General features: G+C 38.7%; 1 pseudogene; it reads right to left on the bottom strand.

Annotated features, from left to right (window-relative positions):
- LOC117078443 overlaps positions 1-12,047 on the bottom strand; it is a 47,302-nt pseudogene that overhangs the window by 25,456 nt on the left and 9,799 nt on the right.

The raw sequence follows: 12,047 nt of genomic DNA, 5'->3' as shown, positions 1-12,047 counted from the left end.
TTCCAATTAAATGTTAGATTTATGTTACTAATATCCACCAAAACATTACAATTTTAACTGGAATTATGATAAATCTGTAGCCAGATCAATTTGGGAAAATCAACATTTTAAAAATATTGACTCTCCTAATCCATGACTTTATTTCTCCATTTCAGTCTTATTTAATTTCTACAAATAATGCTTTAGAGTTTTTTAAAATAGAACACCTTTCATTAGGTTTATTCCTAGGTATCTAGTCTTTCTTTTTCTTTTCTCTTTCTTTGTGTTTTCATAAATATTAGCTTTAAAAATCTGTATTTTTATTATTTGTAGATAGTATATAGAAATACAATCAATCTGTGTATATTGACATATGTAATCACCTTGCTAAATTCATTATCATAGTTTACTTTTAATTATTTTATATTTACTAATATATAATTATTTCATGTGAAGATATTGAGAGATTTTTTCTTCGTTTTAATCCTTATACTTTTGTTGTTTTTTTCTTGATCTCTTGCTCCAGTGAGTTTCTTGAGTATAATGCTGAATCTGAGCAGTGATGAGGGGCATTCTTGTCTTATTCCTGATCTCAGGAAGAGAGCTTTCATCATTTCACCTTAACGTATTATGTTTGCTATAAACTCTATGTATATGTATTCTGTTAAAATAACAATGTTCCTTTTTATTATTAGTTGGCAAAGTGTATTTAAAATTATAAATGGATGCTAAATTTTATAAAATGCTTTATCTGCCTCATTTGAGATTATTTTATATTTTTTCTTGATTCTGTTTATATATTGAAATACAATGATTTGGTTTTGAAAGCAAAACCAGCCTTGCATTCATGGAATAAATCTAACTTGTTTTTTATGGACTGTTCATTTGACATATGACTAGATTCAGTTAGGTAAGATTTTGTTGAGGAATTTTGGAATTTTATGTCTATATTTGTGGGTGATTGGATTATGAATTTCTTTTCCTGTAATGTAATTATCAACTTTTGTTATCAAGGTCATGCTTGCCACCAGAACAAACAAACAAACAAAAAAAACTATTGGAAATTATGTCTTCTCTTATTCTGTGGAAGAATTTGTGTGAGATTGGAATAATTTCTCTCTTAAATGTTTGTGTAATTAATCAGCAAAGCTATCTGGACCTGGAAGGTTTTAAATTAAAGACTCTATGTTTTTAATGGGTAGAGAAGAATTCAGATATTATTTTTTCTTCTTGAGTCAGTTTTTATAATTTTTTAAAATAATTTTTCATTTCATCTAAATTTTTTAACTAAATGGCAAAAAGTTGTTCATGATATCTTATTTCTTTGCAAAGGTCTGAAATATTTGGGATCACATTCTCTTTTCCACTCCTGATAGTATCTGTTTTTTTCTGGTTCTGTTTTGTGATGAGGCTTATCAATTTTATTAGTCTTAAAAAGACAACTTTTGGCCTTGGTAAGCATGTTTTCTGTTTCGCTTTTATCTTTGCCATTTTGTCCTTCAGGTTTCTTCTGGGTTTCATGTTTCTTTTAATGTATTGTGATATATGCCAAAATAATAGATTTTTGGGCCCCTCTTCTAATATGTGGACTGAAAAGTACTTATGTCTTTCTAAGCATGGCTTTAGTTGCATTCCACTTTTTGCCTCTTCATGGTTTGGACAGGTCTGTATATTACCTACCTTAATGTCTTCTGTGTTGTCTAGCTCACTTTTAAACTCAGGGATGTAGTCCTTAATTTGATAAATTATATTTTTTACTTCTAGAATTTTAATTTTATTTTATAATTTCCAGCTATTTACCATAATTCTCCATCTTTTTGTTTAAACCCATAAACCTATTAGTCATAATTACTTTGATTCTCAGCCTGATATCTTCAATATCTGGATCCTCTATAAATCTCTTTCAATTTTCTTTTCTTAGCTTTTGGATAGTTCTTATCTTTTAGAGTTAATGGTTATGTTTTGATTAAATATCACATTTCATGTATGAATAATTATAAAGATAGTCAAAATTCTGAATAATGTTATCTTCCTCTAGAGATAATTTGTTTTTTGTTTCTGGCATACAGTTAGGCTAGGGGCAGGTGACTTTAAAGGGATTCAAAGCTAGGCTTCAACCATTTGAGGTTTCAGCTCTTTCTGGTTCACCCTCACTGTTAGGGTGTAGCCATTTGAAGATACCAATTGAAAATCTGCAACATTTAACAGAAACCCTTGGCAGAACCTAAATTTCAATTTGTATTCCTTCCAGTCCTGTGAGATTCCAGTGCACTTTTCTTAGCTTCTCAGTGACAAACTGCTGCATTTTCTTTCACAATTAATGATTGTCTTGAGGGAAAGAGCAACCCCAAATGCGAGGCTTACCTTTTCTGACTTCTGCCTTCTTTCCAATCTTGGTCCTGAATATTCTCCCTTGGTATTGCTTCAGTGTCTTTACATAGCTTTTGCTTTGTTTGGTTTTGTCCCCTTTTTCTAATTGCTTTCAATGAACAACATAGTGAAATAACATAGTCAACCATTAATGGAAGTGAGTCAAATTCTTGGACCACACCCCGTGATAATCCAATTCAGTAGGTTTGACATTGGGCCTAACAATCTACATTTTAAAAAAAGAGCCACAAAGTGTGTTATGACCTAGGTGTCCACAGAATGTCCAGGCAGAGAACCTGTCTTAGACATGCATATAGCATGGACTGTCAAGGAAAATACACTATGTCCCTTAAGATTTATTCTAGCCTAGAGTCTCTGGGAATTCAGTAAGCAAGCCTCGTAAGTCTGTGGTACCATTGTCATAAAACAAACCTGAGTAAGGTCAGACAGAGTTCAGGTCAGCAATTTTCCTCCAGCTCCATGGAAGCTGTTCTATCAGTGTATTTAACAGTCCGCTGAACCCCAGTATTAACATCTTGCCATACCCTGCTCCATACTCATCGCAATAGGAAAGGTCACGTTTGTCTGGATAAGAGGAAGCAGGAGAGGGAGGTTTTTGTAAAGAACATTACATTTGAGGTGAGCCTTGAAGCACATGCAGAATTTCTAAAGAGGTTTAGAGAAATAGTATCCCAGAAAGAGGCAAAAGTAGGAGCAAAAACATGAAAAACATAGGACAGTGGTTCTCAAACTTTATTGTGAATCAGAATCATTTAGATAACTTTTGCAAGACGCAAGTAACAAGATTCTACCCTCAGAGATTTTCACTTAGTAGGTCTGGGTTGAGGTCCAAGAATATGTTGCTTTTATAGGCTCATACAGTGATTCTGAAGCAGGTAGTCTATGGACCACACTGGGTAAAAGACTGGTTGAGATGAAAAAGAAAAAAAAAAAAAAGCTAACAATGATTCTCTATGAAATAATAAGAAACGAGTTCAAATGCTAAGTTATTTGATTCATTGATACATAAATTTCAAGGACATAACATATGAAAAAAATGGTTTGCAGGGAGGAAGTCACTTATGACATTGGGGAGAGTAAATAAAGTAGAAACAAAATGAGAAAAAAACTGATTTTAAGGAAAAAAGGTGTTCTTTGCTCACAAAAAGATTAAGCTATCAAAGCTATGATATACACATTTCAGAAGCTGTCCTCCACTTTTCAAAGAAACAATTGTGGACCAATGTGATATGATTCACCTTACTCTAGAAGTCTCTATGTGACCTACCCACTGCCTATGTCTCCTATCATATTATTTCTGCTTTATTATTCTAAAAATGTAAGTCAGATTATGTCACCCTTTTGTTGAAAACCCTCCAAAGGCTTCCCATTAGAATTAAGTCCAAATGCTCTATTATATTATCTGGCCCCCATCTCTGCTCTAATCTCATCTCCTATCACTCCACTCCCAGTTTCCTATAATTCAGCCACATGACTTTTCTTTCTGTTCATTTAAAATATCAAATTAATTCCCCTTACATGGCCTTTGACCTTGCTGTGTTCCTTGTCTGGAATGGTTTCCATCACAATTCAGACTTCTGTCTGGCAGATTCCATTCTCATCATTCAAATCTCAAGTCGAATGTCATGACCTCAAATAAATCATCCCTTACCATACTATATAAATATTCAATCACTCTCATGCCTGTTACCCTTTATCCCATTACCCTGCTAAATAAATTCCCTTCATAGATTGCTCACATAATCTAAAATTATATTTTCTTGGTTATTTTTTTCCTATAGTATATAAACTCCCTAAGTGCAGGAACCTTATCTTATTTTTATTGCTAAAGTTCCAAAGTCTAAGAAAGAATTAACAAATGGTGTCAATATATATTTGCTGAAAAACAACCAAATAAATGTAATAGGTATTACCAAAGGTCTCTTCTAGTCTAATCTCTTCATATCTCTCCATCTATCAAAATTCTCTGAATGTTTTTTCTCTCAGAGAAACATTTTCCTACGTTAAAGCATTACCATACTCTTAGAGGTTTTTAAAATGGAATATATCCCTGGGAAGTACAATGCCTTAAGCTTTGATCAGCCATGTATATCCCAGGTCAGATATTGAGGAAGTAGAATTTTGGTTTGGGAGAAAGATAGGAGGGAGCTGTTGGGGTGGGCCCGGGGGGTGTGGGGTGGCAATTTGGAGAAAGGATCATTTCTAGAGAAGGTGGGCCTAGCTGGGGTGCCACAATAGCCAATCCAGACGTTGGGTACACTGAGAGAGTAGAAGGAACCCTCTAAATATAAATTGTGTGGACCTCCAACTTGGCCAAGTGTCAAATCCAGAATGAAGAAACTCTGTCTTTCAATTTGTGAATGGTTTTCATTTCACTTTCAGAAGTTACCACCTGCCCTCCATTCAGAAAACTCTTTTGAAACTCATGGGACTTATTTATCATTTTCTTATATGCCACAACCAGTTGTGTCTGTTGTGTATTGTCCTATTGATATGCCTATTGACATAACATAATTTACCATGACACATACAACTATAGTATCTTAGTGATTCTCAAATGAGAGATGACAAAGGGTTGGATTCTGGAGAATTGTGATGGCACATGCCTTTGCTGATAGAATCTTAATGACCAGATGTGGTTTCGTGCCCTAATTTGTGGGATGAAGCGTTAGTGGATGGATTTAGGCTTTTAGTGGGGATAGTAGGGTTAGAAACACAGACTGAGAACATGCTGTTAGCTAGAATCAGTCACCATTGGGACCTGTGAGCGAAGTTCTCAAGACGTTTATGAAAATACTAATAAAAGTGCTAATATTTACATGGCGCTTACTCTGTGCCAGGCATCATTTGTAAGTATTTCACATATGTTAGCTCACTTAATCTTCACAATCCTGTGAGGCAGGCACGGCTATTATCATAAAATCACAGAGGAAACTGAGGTACAGAGGAGATAAGCAAATTGCCCAAAGGCACAAAGGAGTGGTAGGGCACATATTGAAACTGAAGTGTGGCTGCCAAACCTGAGCTCTTAATAACCAGTATCCTATCCTATACTCTATTGGTAATCCTGAAGATAACTGAGTAACAGTAATAGGTGGTAATGATAATAACTACCATAACTACCAGTGTTTTGTGCTAAGTATTAAATACTTTACATGATCTCACTTAACCCTCACAGTACTTCTGCGAAATAAGTACCATTAGAATCCTTGTGTTGTGGGTGGGAAATGTGAGGCACAGAGTGTACATTCTCTTGCCTAAGGTCTTGTAGCTAGGAAGTAGGACAGCCAGGACCTTGAACCCAGGTTTCTCTGAACCTGGTTCCTAAAAAAAAAGTCAAATCATTATGCCATAGGGTCATGCTAAAGTTAGCCCACAAGCCAACATGTAAAGAATTCCTTTGTCTTACAATGAGGCTCCCTGATAAGTGGGAAAGATCAGTAACTCACTCTCCTTTTGCTATGTTATAAAGGTAGAGCCTCAGAGTATACATGTTGGACATTGCATTCCACATTTCTGCCAATAATTCAAAAGTAGCTGTCAGCCTAACACTTGGGCCCTGTAGAAGAAAATTCTGTCCAAAGGTAACTGAGGCAAGACTTCTTTTTCCTTTATACAACTCCAGTTTGTTCTTTTTTTTTTTTTTTTTTTTTTTTTTTTTTTTTTTTTTTGAGGCGGAGTCTCGCTCTGTCGCCCAAACTGGAGTGCAGTGGCAGATCTCAGCTCACTGCAAGCTCCGCCTCCCGGTTTACGCCATTCTCCTGCCTCAGCCTCCCGAGTAGCTGGGACTACAGGCGCCCGCCACCTCGCCCGGCTAGTTTTTGTATTTTTAGTAGAGACGGGGTTTCACCGTGTTAGCCAGGATGGTCTCGATCTCCTGACCTCGTGATCCGCCCATCTCGGCCTCCCAAAGTGCTGGGATTACAGGCTTGAGCCACCGCGCCCGGCCTCCAGTTTGTTCTTTGCTGTTTTTCATATACAAAGATAATGCAACCTGCCCACTGCCCCTAAATGTTACTTTGAATTGGTTCTCGTTCTGTAGGGATAAATCAAACATGTGCCTTCTATTTTATTTGGGTCCCTGATGTGATTTTAAAAACAGCTGGTCAAGATTAGGTGCTCAGGCTGTGGTCAGGGTTAAGCATCCCCGCCTTGTCCAAGGTGAAGTTTTCAGGCAGTGATGAGGATAAGAGCAAAACTTATTGACTCACCGGGGAACTATACCTTTATCTTAATTGTCCTGCCCTTTAGCCAGGTCCTGGCGAGGCAGCAGAAACTTCAATTTTCTGGTCTTAGTGCCATTTGCAATGCAATTCAAAGTGCTCAATATGGTCTTTTCTGCTCCCACCTGCTGCCATATATGTGAGTTACCTGCCACTTCTACCCCTCAGTGAAGTGTGCAGTGAAATGAATCTGTTTTATTTCCTTCACACACAGCAGTCAGTGACTCCCTGTTGGTGCAGTGAGACAAGGCAAGGGTAGGGCATCCCAGACACTTGACTATTAGTATCTATCTTATATAAATCCTCTCACCACTGCTCTGGGTTGTCACCCAAGTGACCTGGTAACATTGACAGAAGTCTTATCAAAGTTAGAAACCAACCGCCTTTTCCACCCCCAACAGAACTATTGCCCAATCTATCATGAGGGGAACTTAGCTGAGCTCAGTTGGAAACTGCTCTTTGCATGCCCCTGGCTGCTGTTTCGAATGTCTTTCCTTTGACATTAGGAAAACCGTACTTTGCTGTCAGTGTACCCCTTAACCCACTGAGGATGGGCTGAGATCAGCATGCTTTCTTGGTTTTATGAAGCAGCAGCAGCATATTCTTTTAGTCACTACAACATTAAGGCCAGGGCTTTCAGAGGGAAAAAAAATATTTTAGGCCCTAAAAATGGCATCAAATCTCCTTCATGATAGCCTCTGCCACAGCAGTACATAGTACCTCAGATCCGGAGTACTGATGACAGAAGGAAATGAGTTGTGAAGAAGGCGATCCCAGGAAGACAAGTGAGGGGGATGACATGTTTGCATTCATAGGAAATGTTCCATTGTCTACTTCTACTATTTGCAAAGAAACAGCATTCTCTTCACTTCAAGTGTTTGTCCTGCTCTATATTCTGCACCCTGCACCCTGTGTGGTGTTTTCTGTCTAGACCAGTGAGTTTCAAGGGATGGAGAAGTTTGTTGCTGTGTGTGTGTTTGGGGGATGGGTGGGAAGGGGTGTGGTGTTAGGACAAGACTATATCAAAATAGTGCAGCGGGTATGTATACTTCAGGAAAAAAATCCATATTATGACAAAAGTAAAGATTGATAAGCGTTTCTTGCCTGATGGAAATCAGTATTACAGACACTTGCTTCCTTATATCAGTGAGTCTCAAATGGTCAGGTGGCAAGACCCCCTGAGAGGATTTATCCCAACAAAGGAAAAAGTTATGCTTTATGTTTATCAGAAGGAGCCAAGAGTTAAAAGCAGGTAGAAAATATAAGCTTATATCTCATGCATTTTCCATCTCACTAGTGGTGCTTTGAATTTACCCATGTTCTGTATAGGAGAATGAAGGAAGAGTGCCTTGTCTGATAGCACTTGCCTTTTTTAACAAACTGAGCTCAGGGTTTATTTATTCATAAGGTGTTTGTTTTTTCCTCTTGCCTTTTGCTCTCTCCCTTTTTTGAGCTTTAACTCTGCCTTGTTTACTATTCTTGTTGTTAATTCTTACCCTGCATTTGGTGACTTCAGATTATCTCTTTCAGTGTCTTGTCTCCCTGCATGCCTGCTTGTCTCTGTATTTATTTATTTATTTTTGAGACAGGGTCTTGCTCTGTTGCCGAGGCTGGAGGGCAGTGGTGCAATCTTGGCTCACTGCATCCTCAAACTCCTAGTCTCAAGTGATCCTCCCACCTCAGCCTCCTGAGTACCTGGGACCACAATTGCGTGCCACTACAGTCAGCTAATTTTTGTATTTTTTGTAGGGATAGGGTTTTTCCATGTTGCCCAGGCTGGTATTGAACTCGGGCTGAAGTCATCTGCCTGCCTTGGCCTCCCAAAGTTCTCGGATTACAGGCATGTGCCACTATTCCAGCCTCTGCCTCTTTATTGGGGTCTGTCTCTTTCCTTGGTGTGTTAACGTCATCTGTCTCTCATTTTTAAAAAACCATTGTCTTTCTCTGGGTCTTTTCTTTGTGTCTCTATCACTCTTCTATACACAACCCCATGTAAAAATCTCCTCTCCCACCCTCCAAACTTCTTAGTTACTTCAGATACTTTATGGAGTAAGAAAGGAAACTGTGATGTTTCACTTGTCTGTGGTACCTACTCAGTCCTTTGCCTTCCCCAAACGTAAGATCTCTTAATCCAAGGTTTGGTAAACTGAGACCTGCATGCCAAATCTGGCCCTGTTTTTGTAAATATAATTTTGTAAAATATTTACTATCTGGCCCTTTACAGACATTTTTGCTGCTTCCCTTCTTAACCAGCGCTTTAGTGGGCATCAGAATTGCATGGGTGTAGCGTAAATGCACCTGATAGCAATAACTTCAGCATACCCTGAGAATGACCCTATATGGCAGACTCACCTGAGAGTGTGTTCCGAGCTAGGGAACCTGGGAGTAGTCAACCTAGAGAATCATTCCTTGTCTATGAAGAACATCTAAATCTATGGCCTATTCCATGGAAAACTGGCTGTACAGGGAATCAAAGCCCTGAATTTTGGGTTGCATGAAGCTTGCCAGGTGGAGGTTGTTAGGGAGAAGGTGCTAAGTAAAGATGCTATGTAAACTAGTGTGTTCTTTTCAAGAGGCTGCAGTTCTTCTGCCCAGCCTGCCATCACCGGGCTGTGTGGTTATCCTGCCCAGACCTCCACAACTGGTCTCTTTTCCCTGTATGTAAACCCCCACTAAAATCCTATGTCTCATTTGCTGGCTCTGGGTCTCTTCTTTGGCCTCTTGAACCTGGTGCCATCCCCATTGGAGTTGATAGGGTTTTGGTACAACAGTGGGGAGAGTATTGAAATGCAGCCTTCTAGAATCCATCACCAAAGATACCCATTCAGTTTATCTGGAGTGTGAACACTAATCTGCATTTTCAACAAGCAGGTTCTTGTGATGAGGCAAATTAGGAGAATGCTGAAAATGCACCCATTGCCAGATAAAGAATCTAAACCCAGAGATTCCTAGCTGACTGTATGTGCAACAAACATAGAAAAATGGCCCTATTTAAATAAGATTATAACCTTCTATTTGCCTTTTTGTCCAAAACTAGGAAAGAGTATGTTGTGCCTGTGTTAGCCTCTCTTTTGTCTGAGAGCTGCTGCTGTGACTTAGGACCTTGCTATTCAATGTTTGGTCCACAGACTAGCTACCAACCACATAGGCATCATCAGGGAGCTCATTAGAAATGTACAATCTCAGGTTCCACTCTGCACCTAGTGAATCAGAAGCTGCACGTTTATAAAATCCACAGGTGACTCACATGTACATTGATGTTTGAGAAACACTGATCTTGGGGAAAGAACACTGGTTCTGCCCCTAAGTATATCCACCTGGGAGGTACTGTGTAGTGCTGAGATGAGCATGTGTTTTGAAATGAAATGGTGCTGTGTTAAAACCCCTGAACTGCTCCTTATTAGCAATGTGACTTTGACCACAGCACTTCCCCTCTCAGTATTGTTTTCACATCTGTAATAGAGAAAGAATAACACCTGCTTGCCAGTGATAGGAATTTCTGTGGGATAATTAATGTAAAATGTCTGGCAGATATTAGATGTACAATAAACACTCATTTTCCTTCCTTGCCTTGATTTCCTCAACTGTAAAATGAGGGGAAGGATAACAACACCCACACAGCCTCTAGCACAAAGTTATGAGGAATGTCTACATGAAAATTATTTGCAAACCACTCTCATTATTCAAATATAAGGTGGCATCAATACTAGTTCTGAAAGTGTATAAAGTCTCCAACAGTTATTCATGAGAACCAGAAAATACTAGAGTAATTCTCCTGACAGGCTCTACAAACCATCTTTTGATTTGATGACAGTGTGGAATATAGACAGTCAATACCAGTGAAATTTGTGAACCAGCATGTTTGAAAAAGTGTGTGTGTGAAAGTCAACTTTGTTATAACCCTCTCACTTGCTAGTTATTCCAGTTACCACCTGGCATTAGCCAGATTTTTGCCTGATGTTAGTTAGCTTTTGCATTTAGGCCAAAGTCGATCTGGATACAGATACAGAGAATGATGCCACTTTCCAAGAGGCTCAGTCTTACCATCAGAGATAGAAGAATGAAGAGGCAGCACCTGGGGAAGAAGAGCAGGAAATAGCAATAAGAACTTCCAGCAGCTGGCAATAATAATAAAAACACTACCTGAGGTATTTATATATAATTAGCGTCAGTACCACAATTCCCAGCCCGCCTTCCTCTATCATCAAGGCAACGTGGACGGGACAGAGGTAAGTCTGCTTCTCTTTTTTTCTTGCAGATATGATCTCCTCATGTGCTATGGCTTGTGGCATATAGGTATAGAGATGATTTCTTGTGTAGAGAACTCACCTGGTGCCGGGCATTGTGTTACATTCTTTACATTAACCTCATTTAATCATCCTCAGAATAATCCTGTAGAGACAAAATTGTCATTCACAATTTACAGATCTGAAACTGAGGCTCAGAGGAGTGCATTCCCTTCCTAAGGTCTAACAGTTTCCCCATGGTAATGCCTGGATTCAGATCCAGGTCATTTTATTTCATCTCATGTACTGTTTGGTTTTGCTTCACTGACCCCTGCGTTCCTAGGTTTATGACTCCATTTTCTTCATGTTTCAGAGTTCCAGAAGTCTGTGGAAAGGGCTTATTTCCCAGGATCTATCCTCAGTCAGCGTATCTTCTTTCTATGGAATGCACTGCAACTTCCTTCTTTTCTGGGTAGCTAGGATGCCAATTTAGCCTTGTACGTGAGGCAAAGACCTGAGTTTGATGAAATCCACCCGGCCCACTTGCAATGCATGTGTAATAAATAGGTAAGGACAGAAACCAAGGATTGAGGAGGGTCAGAAAATGTGTAGGACTTAGTGTAATTGCCAAAAATAACAGCTTTTAGGAGCGAGCATAATGGGGAGGTGTACCACCAGTGCACTTCTTATTCTTCGCCTGTGGTCCCATCCATCCAAAGATAGTAGAGAGTTTTGTGGTTATAGACTATGAATCATATCCTCTCCCTGCCTCCAACTGTCTCTTGAGGCTCCCCCATGTAAAAATCTCATGCTACTGTCTATCTTTCCATGAGTCTGCCCATTATTGATTGTCCACTATGTGTTCAGACAGTCACACATTGTACACTGAACTTTGTGATTATTGGTTTTACTAATGCACTGAAGGTGGTGATATTAGGATGGGGAATTAATCTCTACAAAAGTAGGAATTTTTATATAGTTATATATTTAATGGTATGTTAAGTGTAACGTGTGCAACTTTTGCCACTTCTTGGTTATTTATTTATTTATTTTTTTGCCAAGTTTGACCACCATTGCCTAGGCTACTTATTATTTCTTCAGCAGGGTAAATAATGTCTGCATTTTCAGATAGTTTAGTTTCTGTTTTTTTTTTTTTTTCTGTGAATTTTCTGAATTAAAACTCTTTTTCTATTTACTTCTTCTCAAAGAGTGGTCACGAAACCACTGC

Source organism: Trachypithecus francoisi, unplaced genomic scaffold (assembly GCF_009764315.1).
Source record: "Trachypithecus francoisi isolate TF-2019V2 unplaced genomic scaffold, Tfra_2.0 Lachesis_group6, whole genome shotgun sequence".
Lineage (NCBI taxonomy): Eukaryota > Metazoa > Chordata > Mammalia > Primates > Cercopithecidae > Trachypithecus > Trachypithecus francoisi.
The sequence above is the reverse complement of the archived record's forward strand: the minus strand, read 5'-3'. Positions and strand labels throughout refer to the sequence as shown.